The following is a 15,413-nucleotide window of genomic DNA, read 5'->3' as shown; positions in this document are numbered from 1 at the left end:
TTTACTTTAGCAAAAAGTAACTTTTAATACCTTAAAATGGTTTTCTCATTAATTATAAGTTGGCAAAATCTCCAAAGAAGGGGACCATGACTGTGTTTGATATTGGATCATGTAGATTTTTTCAACAACATAAAATGTTACTACAAAATGCACTGGATATGCAGTTTTACTAACTCACATTGTTTTGAAAGGAAATTATAGACCAAAAATTCACTTTCAGAGTATGAAGAGCCAAGACTGGTGAACAATGAATCCATAGTATCCTACAGATTCTATCATGTTCTCTAGGGTTAACTTTCTGAAATTTACCATTCTCATTTGTAATAAAATTTAAGTAATAAAATTAATAAAATACAGTACATAATTTAATATTAGAATAATGAAGTTAAAAGGGATCTGAGAATAATTACAGGGTCACCCTCACCAAATCAGCAGCTTTATGAAATAGAATTAGAAATACACAATAAAGATTCCAAAGGAATTAAATAATGAGCGCTCTAGAAGTGTAGGGCATGGAGTTCCAGTTTCAGCTCCAACATGTAATGTGATTGGCAATCTTTTCCAACCATTCTTATCCTTACAACAATGACAAAAAAGCTAAATAAACTGACGAATCAATCAGCTTTCTTAGCTGCATCAGAGAACCGAGGCCCCAGGGAAAAGCACCATCTGAAAGTCTGGAGAGACAAAGGAACATTACAGAGAATCTCAGTCAAGATCAACTTACCTGAAGCAGAAGACACTAGAGTCACAAATTGGTAGGAATGAATTGCTGGAGACTGAGTGTGAACTGATGCTTTTGAACTGTGGTGTTGGAGAAGACTCTTGAGAGTCCCTTGGACTGCAAGGAGATCCAACCAGTCCATTCTGAAGGAGATCAGCCCTGGGATTTCTTTGGAGGGAATGATGCTAAAGCTGAAACTCCAGTACTTTGGCCACCTCATGTGAAGAGTTGACTCATTGGAAAAGACTCTGATGCTGGGAGGGATTGGGGGCAAGAGGAGAAGGGGATGACAGAGGATGAGATGGCTGGATGGCATCACTGACTCGATGGACGTGAGTCTGAGTGAACTCCGGGAGTTGGTGATGGACAGGGAGGCCTGGTGTGCTGCGATTCATGGGGTCGCAAAGAGTCAGACACGACTGAGCGACTGATCTGATCTGATCTGAGTGTGAATTAACTTGACAGTAAGAAACTTTCAGTGCACAGTTTTAAGGGGACCCTTACACTCTCATGAGTTTGAACTTGAGGAAACTCACCAAATTTCCATGGTAATGATCCTAGGGAAAAGCCCTCTTGTTTTGGTCAACTGGAATGGGGAAAGCTACCCTTTTGAAGTACTTTCAGGACATTCTCCATAAAAAAAACTTACTCTTCAAGGGTATTAGAGCTTTATTTGACTTGGGAAGAGGGCTATAAGGCCCCTTCAATCTTCAAGTGTCACCTAAAGGAAGAAAAAAAAAAAAAAGCCTAAGAAAAATACTTCTGAAGGTCACAACCCAGGGACTCAGGCCCATTAAAAGACTGACATTTAATAACAAGATTGTAGAATGCCTCCCCCTACCCACACAAAACTTACCACCACATCAACAAGGATTCCACAAAAATAACAGTGAATTACAACAGAAGGAGCTGTGGGACACAGACTTTGTTTAAGAAGGAGTTCTTAGGAAAAGCCAATAGTGGGAGAAGCTAACAAGAACACCAGAGGAAACCGAAGTATCTGGTATGCACAGCTACAGACAATATTACACATAACTCAGTTCTTAGACAGGTTAACATAAAACCACACACTAAAGACCACTTTGTCTTAATTCCCATTGCCTGATATATCACATCTGACTTTCGAAAAAAACTTACAAGACATGCTAAAAGGTAAGAAGCAAGGTAGTTTGGAGAGACAAAGCAAGAACTAAAGTCACATATGACAGAACTTAGAATAATTCAGTAGGGAATTTTAAATAACCATGATTAATGACATTAATCTGCATGCTGCAGTCCATGGGGTCACAAAGAGTTGGACACAGCTGAGTAACTGAACTGAACTGAACTGAAGGACATTAAGAGCTCTAATGTAAAAAGTAGACAGTATGCAAGAATGTATAAGTAAGATAAACAGAGATGGAAGCTCTAAGGAGGACTCAAAAGGAAATAATAGAAAAGAAAAAACAACACTGAAACAGAAATGAAGAATACTTTTGATAATCTCATCAGTAGCCTGGACACAGACAAGAAAATAATCAGTAAAACTGAAATTATATATGTAGAAACTTTACAAACTTAAATGCAGAATTAAAAATGAATGGAAATAATAGCACCCAAGAATGTCCAAGAATTGTAGGACAATTGAAAAAGGTATAACCTATGCATAATTGGAATATATGATAGAGAAAATAGAGAAAATTATAAAATGATGATAATAGCCAAGAATTTTCTAAAATTAATAAGAGACACTGAACCAGAGATTCAGAGATCTGAAAACAGCAAGCAAGATAAATACCAAAATTCTAAATGTAAGCATATCATATTCAAACTGGAGAATATCCAAGACAAAGAGATAATCTTGAAAGAAGCTACGAAGGGTTTACAAGCTTATCTGTAAAGGAATAATGCTAAGAATTATATCAGACTTCTTATCAAAAACCTCAAAACCATGCAAGGAAGTAGAGAATGAATAAAACATACAAATTGTTGAAAGAAAAGGTCCCACTTAGTATTCTGTATCTATCCAACTCGTTATTCAAAAGTGAAGGGTATATAAAGATTTTCTTAGATAAACACTCAGTGAAACTGCCACCAGTAGGCTTGTGCTCTCAAATGTGCTTAGCTGCTCAGTTGTGTCTGACTCTGCAACACCATGGACTGAAGTCTGCCAAGCTGCTCTGTCCATGGGATTTCCCAGGCAAAAATACTGGAGTGGATAGCCATTCTCTTCTCCAGGAGATCTTCCAGACCCAGGGATCAGACCCCGGGATCAAACCCAGGTCTCCTGCATCACAGGCAGATTCTTTTCTATCTCAGCCACTAGGCCTGCCTTGCTAGAAATGTTAAGAGACATTTTCAAAAAGAAAGAAAATAATATAGGTCAGAAACTTGGATCTACATAAAGAATGGAAGAGCATTTGAAAGACCACATAAAAGTAAAATATACCCTGTAGATAAGTGAAGTAAATGAAAGCAGTGGTAAAAGGGGCTGGATGGAAGGAAGTGAGATTGTTCTATTATATGGTGACTGCACTACCCAGGAGGGCTTCCCTGGTGGCTTAAGGTGGTAAAGAATCCACCTGCAATGCAGGAGACCTGAGTTCGATCCCTGAGTTAGGAAAATCCCCTGGAGAAGGGAATGGTTACCCTCTCCAATATTCTGGTCTGGAGAATTCCATGGACAGAGGAGCCTGGAAGGCTACAGTCCATGGGATAGCAAAGAGTTGGACACGAATGAGTGACTTTCAATGCTCAGGAAGCATAGCTGTGTTGTGGTTACTTGTAAAGGCATGTTGCAAACTATAGAGAAACAACTAAAACATTAAAAAAGGAAATGTAATTGATATGCTAAGAAATGAGACTAAATGTAATTTTATAAACTATGCTTAATTAAAGGAACTCTTTTCGACACCTTACTAGAAGTACTAGCTAGTAATAAAACAAACAAACAAACAAGGAAATAAAAGGTACACAGATTGGGAAGGAAAAGAAAAATGCTGTCTTCGTTTGCAGATGACATGTGAACATTTCTGTTTAGAAAATCCCAAAGAATAAAAAAAAAGCTCCTGAAACTAATAAGTGATTATAGTAAGGTTGTAAAATGTGGTCCACTGGAGAAGGGAAAGGCAAACCACTTCAGTATTCCTGCCTTGCTGCTGCTGCTAAGTCACTTCAGTTGTGTCCGACTCTGTGCGACCCCATAGATGGCAGCCCACTAGACTCCCCCATCCCTGGGATTCTCCAGGCAAGAACACTGGAGTGGGTTGCCATTTCCTTCTCCAATGCATGAAAGTGAAAAGTGAAAGTGAAGTTGCTCAGTCGAGTCCGACTCTTAGCAATCCCATGGACTGCAGGCTACCAGGCTCCTCTGCCCATGGAATTTTTCAGGCAAGAGTACTGGAGTGGGGTGCCATTGCCTTCTACGATTCCTACCTTGAGAACCCCATAAACAGAATGAAAAGGCAAAAAGATAGGACACTGAAAGATGAACTCCCCAGGTCGGTAAGGGCCCAGTATGCTACTGGAGATTAGTGGAGAAATAACTCCAGAAAGAATGAAGAGATGGAGCCAAAGCAAAAACAATAGCCAGTTGTGGATGTGACTGGTGATAGAAGCAAGGTCCAATGCTGTAAAGAGCAATATTGCATAGGAACCTGGAATGTTAAGTCCATGAATCAAGGCAAATTGGAAGTGGTCAAACAGGAGATGGCAAAAGTGAATGTCGACATTCTAGGAATCAGCGAACTAAAATGTACTGGAATGGGTGAATTTAACTCAGAAGACCATTATATCTACTACTGTGGACAAGAATCTTTAGAAGAAAAGGAATAGCTATCATACTCTACAAAACAGTCCGAAATGCAGTACTTGAATGCAATCTCAAAAACAACAGAATAATCTCTGTTCATTTCCAAGGCAAACCATTCAATAACACAATAATCCAAGTCTATGTCCCGACCAGTAATGCTGAAGAAGCTGAAGTTGAACGGTTCTATGAAGACCTACAAGACCTTTTAGAACTAACACCCAAAAAAGATGTCCTTTTCATTATGGGGGACTGGAATGCAAAAGTAGGAAGTTAAGAAACACCTGGAGTAACAGGCAAATTTTGGCCTTGGAGTACAGAATGAAGCAGGGCAAAGGCTAAATGTTTTAGCTAACATTTAGCTAACATTTAGCTAAATGTTCTGCCAAGAGAATGCACTGGTCATAGCAAAAACCCACTTCCAACAACACAAGAGAAGGCTCTACACATGGATATCAGCAGGTGGCCAACACTGAAATCAGATTGATTATATTCTTTGCAGCCAAAGATGGAGAAGCTGTATACAGTCAGCAAAAACAATACTGGGACCAGACTGTGACTCAGATCATGAACTCCTTATTGCCAAATTCAGACTTAAATTGAAGAAAGTAGGAAAAACCACTAGACCATTCAGGAATGACCTAAATCAAATCCCTTATGACTATACAGTGGAAGTGAGAAATAGATTTAAGGGACTAGATCTGATAGACAAGAGTGCATGATCAAATATGAATGGAGGTTTGTGACATTGTACAGGAGGCAGGGATCAAGACCATGCCCAAGAAAAAGAAATGCAAAAAAGCAAAATGGCTGTCTAAGGAGGCCTTACAAATAGCTGTGAAAAGAAGAGAAGCAAAAAGCAAAGGAGAAAAGGAAAGATATAAGCATTTGAATGCAGAGTTCCAAAGAATAGCAAGGAGAGATAAGAAAGCCTTCCTCAGTGATCAGTGCAAAGAAATAGAGGAAAACAATAGAATGGGAAAGACTAGAGATCTCTTCAAGAAAATTAGAGCTACTAAGGGAATGTTTCATGTGAAGATGGGCTCAATAAATGACAGAAATGGTATGGACCTAAGAAAAGCAGAAGATATTAAGAAGAGGTGGCAAGAATACACAGGAGAACTGTACAAAAAAGATCTTCATGACCAAGATAATCATGATCGTGTGATCACTCACCTAGAGCCAGACATCCTGGAATGCAAAGTCAAGTGGGCCTTAGGAAGCATCACTACCAACAAAGCTAGTGGAGGTGATGGAATTTAAGTTGAGCTATTTCAAATCCTAAAAGATGATGCTGTAAAAGTGCTGCACTCAACATGCCAGCAAATTTGGAAAACTCAGCAGTGGCCACAGGACTGGAAAAGGTCAGTTTTCATTCCAATCCCAAAGAAAGGTAACGCCAAAGAGTGCTCAAACTACCGCACAATTGCACTCATCTCACATGCTAGTAAGATCAGATCAGATCAGTCGCTCAGTTGTGTCCGACTCTTTGCGACCCCATGAATCGAAGCACGCCAGGCCTCCCTGTCCATCACCAACTCCCGGAGTTCACTGAGACTCACGTCCATCGAGTCAGTGATGCCATCCAGCCATCTCATCCTCTGTCGTCCCCTTCTCCTACTGCCCACAATCCCTCCCAGCATCAGTCTTTTCCAATGAGTCAACTCTTCGCATGAGGTGGCCAAAGTACTGCAGTTTCAGCTTTAGCATCATTCCCTCCAAAGAAATCCCAGGGCTGATCTCCTTCAGAATGGACTGGTTGGATCTCCTTGCAGTCCAAGGGACTCTCAAGAGTCTTCTCCAACACCACAGTTCAAAAGCATCAATTCTTCGGTGCTCAGCCTTCTTCACAGTCCAACTCTCACATCCATACATGACCACAGGAAAAACCATAGCCTTGACTAGACGAACTTTTGTTGGCAAAGTAATGTCTCTGCTTTTGAATATACTATCTAGGTTGGTCATAACTTTCCTTCCAAGGAGTAAGCGTCTTTTAATTTCATGGCTGCAGTCACCATCTGTAGTGATTTTGGAGCCCAGAAAAATAAAGTCTGAGACTGTTTCCACTGTTTCCCCATCTATTTCCCATGAAATGGTGGGACCGGATGCCATGATCTTCGTTTTCTGAATGTTGAGCTTTAAGCCAACTTTTTCACTCTCCACTTTCACTTTCATCAAGAGGCTTTTTAGTTCCTCTTCACTTTCTGCCATAAGGGTGGTGTCATCTGCATATCTGAGGTTATTGATATTTCTCCTGGCAATCTTGATTCCAGCTTGTGTTTCTTCTAGTCCAGAGTTTCTCATGATGTACTCTGCATAGAAGTTAAATAAACAGGGTGACAATATACAGCCTTGAGGAACTCCTTTTCCTATTTGGAACCAGTCTGTTGTTCCATGTCCAGTTGTAACTGTTGCTTCCTGACCTGCATACAAATATCTCAAGAGGCAGATCAGGTGGTCTGTTATTCCCATCTCTTTCAGAATTTTCCACAGTTTATTGTGATCCACACAGTCAAAGGCTTTGGCATAGTCAAGAAAGCAGAAATAGATGTTTTTCTGGAACTCTCTTGATTTTTCCATGATCCAGCGGATGTTGGCAATTTGATCTCTGGTTCCTCTGCCTTTTCTAAAACCAGCTTGAACATCAGAAAGTTCATGGTTCACATATTGCTGAAGCCTGGCTTGGAGAATTTTGAGCATTACTTTACTAGCATGTGAGATGAGTGCAATAGTGTGGTAGTTTGAGCATTCTTTGGCACTGCCTTTCTTTGGGATTGGAATGAAAACGAACCTTTACCAGTCCTGTGGCCACTGCTGAGTTTTCCAAATTTGCTGGCATATTGAGTGTAGCACTTTCACAGCATCATCTTTAAAGTAATGCTCAAAATTCTCCAAGCCAGGCTTCAGCATTATGTGAATGGTGAACTTCCAGATGTTCAAGCTGGTTTTAGAAAAGACAGAGGAACCAGAGATCAAATTGCCAACATCCGCTGGATTATCAGAAAAGCAAGAGAATTCCAGAAAAACATCTACTTTTGCTTTATTAACTATGTCAAAGCCTTTGACTGTGTAGATCCCAATAAACTGTGGAAAATTCTTCAAAAGATGGGAGTACCAGACCATCTGACCTGCCTCTTGGGAAACCTGTATGCAGGTCAGGAAGCAACAGTTAGAACTGGACATGGAACAACAGACTGGTTCCAAATAGGAAAAGGAGTATGTCAAGGCTGTATATTGTCACCCTGCTTATTTAACTTATATGCAGAGTACATACATCATGAGAAACACTGGGCTGGAAGAAGCACAAGCTGGAATCAAGATTGCCAGGAGAAATATCTATAACCTTAGATGCTGTATGTAGTGATTCCCGCCCCCCACCCCAAATACATTATGGAAGGGTGGGGCAAAAAAAGTACAGTGGAGAAACCTGACAAGCACTATTTTAGTCAGGTTATCAAAGTCAACATCAACAGCTATAAATCACATGGATATAAACTGATATAATTTAATGAAAATAGTGTTTTATCTCTATGGTATTTTCCCTTTAAATCCAAAGCCTCAGTATAATTACAAAAAAATATCAGAAAAGGCCCAATAGAGGGACATTGTACAAAATACCTGACAAGCACTCATCAAACAGTCAAGGTCATGAAAACGTAGAAAATCTGAGAAACTGTCCCAGTCTAGAGGAGACAGACAGACTAAATGTAACATGTATCTTGGATGGGATCCTGGAACAGAAAAAAGAGATTAGGTAAAATTTAGGAAAATCTGAATAACATATGGGATTTAGCTAACAATAATGTATCATTGGTTTATTAATTGTGACAAATATACCATTCTAAGACATGTAAGTCATGTACCATTCATGTAAGACATGAATAATAGGGGTAACAGTCTACAAGAGGCCGGGTGGGCAGAGTATACGGGAACTCCCTGTGCTATCTGCTCATTTGTTCTGTAAATTAAAAGCTGCTTTAAAAATAATACTTATTGAGGGTGGTCCCGAAATGGTGGAGGATTAGGACGGGGAGACCACTTTTTCCCCCACAAATTCATCAAAAAATCATTTGAATGCTAAGCAACTCCCACAAAACAACCTCTGGACGCTGGTGGAGGACATCAAGCAGCCAGAAAGACAGCCCATTCTCTTCGAAAGGAGGTAGGACAAAAGATAAAAGATAAAAAGAGAGACAAAAGAGTTAATGAGGGAGACCCATCCTGGGCAAGGAGTCGTGAAGGAGGAGGTTTCCAAACAGAAGGAAAGCCTGTCATTGGTGGGTCTGTGGGGAGTTTTGAAATCTCAGAGGGGAGCATAACCAGGAAAAAAAAAAAACCCACAGAATAGGCTCCTAACCACCACTCACAGTGCAGAAGTAGCCCAGATGCTGGTGTCTACCACCAGTGAGCTGGGGCTGGACAGGGAGGCGCGGGCTGAATGCTTAGGGTAAAGGACCAGGCCTAAATGCCCTGAGGACAATCTGAGGGAGCTAACTTGTGAGATAGCAACCCAAACTGTGGGATAGCCAGAGAGAAAAATAAGAGAACTTTCCCATAAAAGGCTATTACCTAACACGCAGCCTGGCGCCCTCACAGAACAAAGGATTGAATGAATAGGAGAGCTAGTTGGCTGCGTACAGGCTCCTCCCCCCACAGGAGGCAGAGAGACAGGCAGGCGACAGCCAGAGCCAGAAGGCAAGGGGCAATCTCTGCCCCAGAGACCGGCATCCTCCACCAAACTATGAGCAGGCTCTCGGTTGCTAACAAAGTCTTCCTGGGATCCTAGATGGTTGACATCTGCCAGGAGGGTCGCAGCCTGAGATCAGCTCCCCAAAGGAGAAATACGACACACTAGAGACGGTGCTCTTGTGGCGCACCTGGGAAACTGAGCAGCCAGGTTGGAGAGGTAATTAAGATGCATGGTCCACCTGGGACAGTCCTCTCACCAAGCACCTGGTCGCCTGAGTTGCTCAGACCTGGGAAGGGCAGAAAACGCACGCCCAACTGAATCTGTGCCCTTGCAGAGTACCCGAGCGGAGAAGGCAATGGCACCCCACGCCAGTACTCTTGCCTGGAAAATTCCATGGGCAGAGGAGCCTGGTAGGCTGTAGTCCATGGGGTCGCTAAGAGTCCGACACGACTGAGCGACTTCCCTTTCACTTTTCACTTTCATGCATTGGAGAAGGAAATGGCAACCCACTCCAGTGTTCTTGCCTGGAGAATCCCAGGGATGGGAGAGCCTGGTGGGCTTCCGTCTATGGGGTCGCACAGAGTCGGACACGACTGAAGCAACTTGGCAGCAGCAGCAGCAGCAGCAGCAGAGTACCCGAGAACTTGAACCTGAGCAGCTTAGATCTGGGAAGTGCACAAAATGCAGGGCCTGCTTTGGACAGCACCCCTGCAGAACAACCTGGAGCCTGAACAGTGTAGACCCAGAAAGCACATGCCACTGTGAGCTGGGGCAAGCCCAATGTGGTCCATACACTGCGAGCATGCCCCCCACATGCCAGTGATATTTGTTTGCAGTGTTCCTCCCTCCCTACAACACAACTGAACAAGTAAGCCTAAATAAGTGACCACCTTCACCCCCTTGTGTCAGGGCAGAAATTAGACACTGAAGAGACTTGCAAACAGAGGAAGCCAAAATAAACAAAGAAGAGGGAACCACTCTGGAAGTAACAGGTCCAACAGGTTAAAACCCTATAGTTAACATTGACTAAGCATTGGAAGAGGTCTATAGAACTTAAGAAGAAATACAAGCTGGAACAAGGAAATATCTGAAACTGAACTGACACTATACTGCCCACAACAGCTCCAAAGAAATTCCTAGATATATTTTTACTATTATCATTTTTTATTTTTTATTTTTAAGTTCTTTATTACTCCTTTAATTTTCATTTTATAAACTACTATTATCTTGTGAAAAAAATACCTATTTTTAAAGCAAATTTCATATATATATATTTATAATTTTCGTGATTGACTTTGTTTTGTATTTTTAATATTGTATTTTTGAGAATTTAAACTCTAGATTTTAAATCTTTGCTTTTTGCTATTTTGTTATCAATTTTGTACCTTTAAGACCTCAGATATGCAGATGACACCACCCTTATGGCAGAAAGTGAAGAGGAACTCAAAAGCCTCTTGATGAAGGTGAAAGAGGAGTGTGAAAAAGTTGGCTTAAAACTCAACATTCAGAAAACGAACATCATGGCATCCAGTCCCATCACTTCATGGGAAATAGATGGGGAAACAGTGGGAACAGTCTCAGACTTTATTTTTCTGGGCTCCAAAATCACTGCAGATGGTGACTGCAGCCATGAAATTAAAAGACGCTTACTCCTTGGAAGAAAAGTTATGACCAACCTAGATAGCATATTCAAAAGCAGAGACATTACTTTGCCAACAAAGGTCTGTCTAGTCAAGGCTATGGTTTTTCCTGTGGTCATGTATGAATGTGAGAGTTGGACTGTGAAGAAAGCTGAGCACCGAAGAAGTGATGCTTTCGAACTGTGGTGTTGGAGAAGACTCTTGAGAGTCCCTTGGACTGCAAGGAGATCCAACCAGTCCATTCTGAAGGAGATCAGCCCTGGGATTTCTTTGGAGGGAATGATTCTAAGGCTGAAACTCCAGTACTTTGGCCACCTCATGCGAAGATTTGGCTCATTGGAAAAGACTCTGATGCTGGGAGGGATTGTGGGCAGTAGGAGAAGGGGACGACAGAGGATGAGATGGCTGGATGGCATCACTGACTCGATGGATGTGAGTCTCAGTGAACTCCGGGAGTTGGTGATGGACAGGGAGGCCTGGCGTGCTGCGATTCATGGGGTTGCAAGGAGTTGGACACAACTGAGTGACTGATCTGATCTGATCTGATGGCTTAGTTTCATTGAGTTAGACAAGGCTGTGGTCCTAGTGTGATTAGATTGACTAGTTTTCTGTGAGTATGGTTTCAGTGTGTTTGCCCTCTGATGCCCTCTTGCAACACTTATTATCTTACTTGGGTTTCTCTTACCTTGGGCGTGGGGTATCTCTTCACGGCTGCTCCAGCAAAGCGTAGCCATTGCTCCTTATCTTGGACGAGAGGTATCTCCTCACCGCCACCCTTCCTGACCTTCAATGTGGGATAGCTCCTCTAGGCCCTCCTGGGCCTATGCAGCCACGGCTCCTTGAACGTGGGGTTGGTCCTCCCAGCCACTGCCCCTGGCCTCAGTCATGCGGTTGCTCCTCCCCGCCACCGCTCTTGGCCTCAGGCTGGCGTGGGGTAACTCCTCTCGTTGCCGCCCCTGGCCTCGGGCATGGGTTGCTCCTCCCGGCCGCTGCCCCTGGCCTCGGGCGTGGGGTCGTGGGGTAGCTCCTCCCGGCCGCTGCCCCTGGCCTCGGGCTTAGGGGCTTGGGTTACCTTAAATGTAAATGGGTTGAATGCCCCAACCAAAACACAAAGACAGGGTGAATGGATACAAATATAAGACCCCTGTATATGCTGTCTATAAGACATTGACCTCAAACCAAATGACACATACAGTCTGAAAGTGAAGGGCTGTAAAAAGATAATTCATGCAAATGGAGACCAAAAGAAAGCAGGAGTAGCAATACTCATATCAGATAAAATAGACTTTGAAATAAAGGCCATGAAAAGAGACAAAGAAGAACACTACATATTGATCAAAGGATCAATCCAAGAAGAAGATATAACAATTATAAATATATATGCACCCAACATAGGAGCACCGCAATATGTAAGGCAAATGCTAACAAGTATGAATGGGGAAATTAACAGTAACACAATAATGGTGGGAGACTTTAATACGCCACTCACACCTATGGATAGGTCAACTAAACAGAAAATTAGCAAGGAAACACAACTTTAAATGATACAATGGACCAGTTAGACTAATTGATGTTGGAGCCTGGTAGGCTGCAGTCCATAGGGTCGCTAAGAGTCGGACACGACTGTGCGACTTCACTTTCACTTTTCACTTTCATGCACTGGAGAAGGAAATGGCAACCCACTCCAGTGTTCTTGCCTGGAGAATCCCAGGGACGACAGAGCCTGGTGGGCTGCCGTCTATGGGGTCGCACAGAGTTGGACACGACTGAAGTGACTTAGCAGCAGCAGCAGCAGCAGGACATTCACTCCAAAACAATCAATTTCACCATTTTCTCAAGTGCACATGGAACCTTCTCCAGGATAGATCACATCCTGGGCAATAAATCTAGCCTTGATAAATTAAAAAAAAAAAATGAAATCATTTCAAGCATATTTTCTGATCACAATGCAGTAAGATTAGATGTCAACTACAGGAAAAAAAAAAAAACTATTAAAAATACAAACATACAGAGGCTAAACAACACACTTCTGAATAACCAAAAAAATCACAGAAGAAATAAAAAAGAAATCAAAATATGCATAGAAACAAAAAATGAAAACATAACTACCCAAAACCTATGGGATTCAGTAAAAGCAGTGCTAAGGGGAAGGTTCAGAGCAATACAGTCTTATCTCAAGAAACAAGAGAAAAATCAAATAAATAACCTAACTTTACACCTAAAGCAACTAGGAAAAGAAGAAATGAAGAACCCCAGGGTTACTAGAAGAAAATAAATAATAAAAATTAGGGCAGAAATAAATGAAAAACAAACAAAGGAGACTATAGTAAAATTCAACAAAGCTAAAAGCTGGTTCTTTCAGAAGATAAATAAAATAGACAAACCATTAGCCAGACTCATCAAGAAAAAAAGGGAGAAGAGCCAAATCAACAAAATTAGAAGTGAAAATGGAGAAATCACAACAGACAACACAGAAATACAAAGGATCATAAGAGTCTACTATCAGCAGCTACATGACAATAAAATTGACAACTTGGAAGAAATGGACGAATTCTTAGAAAAGTATAACCTTCCGAAACTGAACCAGAAAGAAATAGAAAATTTTAACAGACCCATCACAAGCCTGGAAATTGAAACGATAATAAAAAATCTTCCAACAAACAAAAGCCCAGGACTAGATGGCTTCATGGGTGAATTTTACCAAAAATTTGGAGAAGAGCTAATACCTATCCTACTCAAACTCTTCCAGAAAATTGCAGAGGAAGGTAAGCTGCCGAACTCATTCTATGATGCCACCATGACCCTAATACCAAAACTAGACAAAGATGTCACAAAAAAGAAAACTACAGGCCAATATGATGAACATAGAAGTAAAAATCCTCAACAAAATTCTAGCAAACAGAATCCAACAACATATTAAAAAGATCATACATCATGACCAAGTGGGCTTTATCCCAGGGATGCAAGGATTCTTCAATATCCACAAATCAATCAATGTAATATACCACATTAACAAATTGAAAGATTAAAACCATATGATTATTTCCATAGATACAGGGAAATCCTTTGACAAAATTCAATATCCATTTATGATAAAAACCCTCCATAAAGCAGGCATAGAAGGAACATACCTCAACATAATAAAAGCCATATATGATAAAGCCACAGCAGACACTATCCTCAACAGTGAAAAATTGAAAGCATTTCCCCTAAAGTCAGGAACAAGATAAGGGTGTGTACTCTCACCACTACTATTCATAGTTTTGGAAGTTTTAGCAATAGCAATCAGAGAAATAAAAGGAATCCAGACTGGAAAAGAAGTAAAACTACCACTGTTTGCAGATGACATGATCCTCTACATAGAAAACCATAAAGATACCACCAGAAAATTACTAGAGCTAATCAATGAATATAGTAAAGTTGCAGGATATAAAATTAAGACACAGAAATCCCTTGTATTCCTATACACTAACAATGAGAAAACAGAAAGAGAAATTAAGGAAACAATTCCTTTCACCATTGTGATGAAAAGAATAAAATACTTAGGAATAAATCTATCTAAAGATACAAAAGACCTATATATAGAAAACTATAAAACAGTGATGAAAGAAATCAAAGATGACACAAATAGATGCAGAAATACACCATGTTCATGTAGTGCAAATGAGTATACTACCCAAAGCAATCTATAGATTCAATGCAATCCTTATCAAGCTACCAATGATATTTTTCACAGAACTAGAACAAATAATTTCACAATCTGTATGGAAATACAAAAAACCTCAAAAAGCCAAAGCAATCTTGAGAAAGAAGAATGGAACTAGAGGAATCATCCTGCCTGACTTCAGGCTATACTACAAAGCTACAGTCATCAAGACAGTATGGTACTGGCACAGAGATCAATGGAACAAAATAGAAAGCCCAGAGATAAATCCATGCACCTATGGGATGCCTTATCTTTGACAAAGGAGGCAAGAATATACAATGGAGAAAAGACAATCTCTTTAACAAGTGGTGCTGAGAAAACTGGTCAATCACCTGTAAAAGAATGAAACTGGAACACTTTCTAACACTGTACACAAAAATAAACTCAAAATGAATTAAAGATCTAAATGTAAGACCAGAAACTATAAAACTCCTAGAGGAAAACATAGGCAAAATACTCTGACATTAATCACAGCAGGATACTCTATGCCTCACCTCCCAGAGTAATGGAAGTAAAAGCAAAAATAAACAAATGGGACCTAATTAAACTTAAAAGCTTTTGCACAACGAAGGAAACTATAAGCAAGGTGAAAAGACAACCTTTAGAATGGGAGAAAATAATAGCAAATGAAGCAACTGACAAAGAATTAATCTCAAAAATATACAAGCAGCTCATGCAACTCAATACCAGAAAAATAAATGACCCAGTCAAAAAAATACACTAAAGATCTAAACAGACATTTCTCCAGATGGCTAGCAAACACATGAAAAGATGCTCAACATCACTCATTATCAGAGAAATGCAAATCAAAACGGCAGTGAGGTACCATCTCACACAGGGCAGAATGGCTGCTATCAAAAAGTCTA

This window comes from Bos mutus, chromosome 22, assembly GCF_027580195.1.
Source record: "Bos mutus isolate GX-2022 chromosome 22, NWIPB_WYAK_1.1, whole genome shotgun sequence".
NCBI classification, from domain to species: Eukaryota; Metazoa; Chordata; class Mammalia; order Artiodactyla; family Bovidae; genus Bos; species Bos mutus.
Note: the sequence above shows the minus strand (reverse complement) of the source record.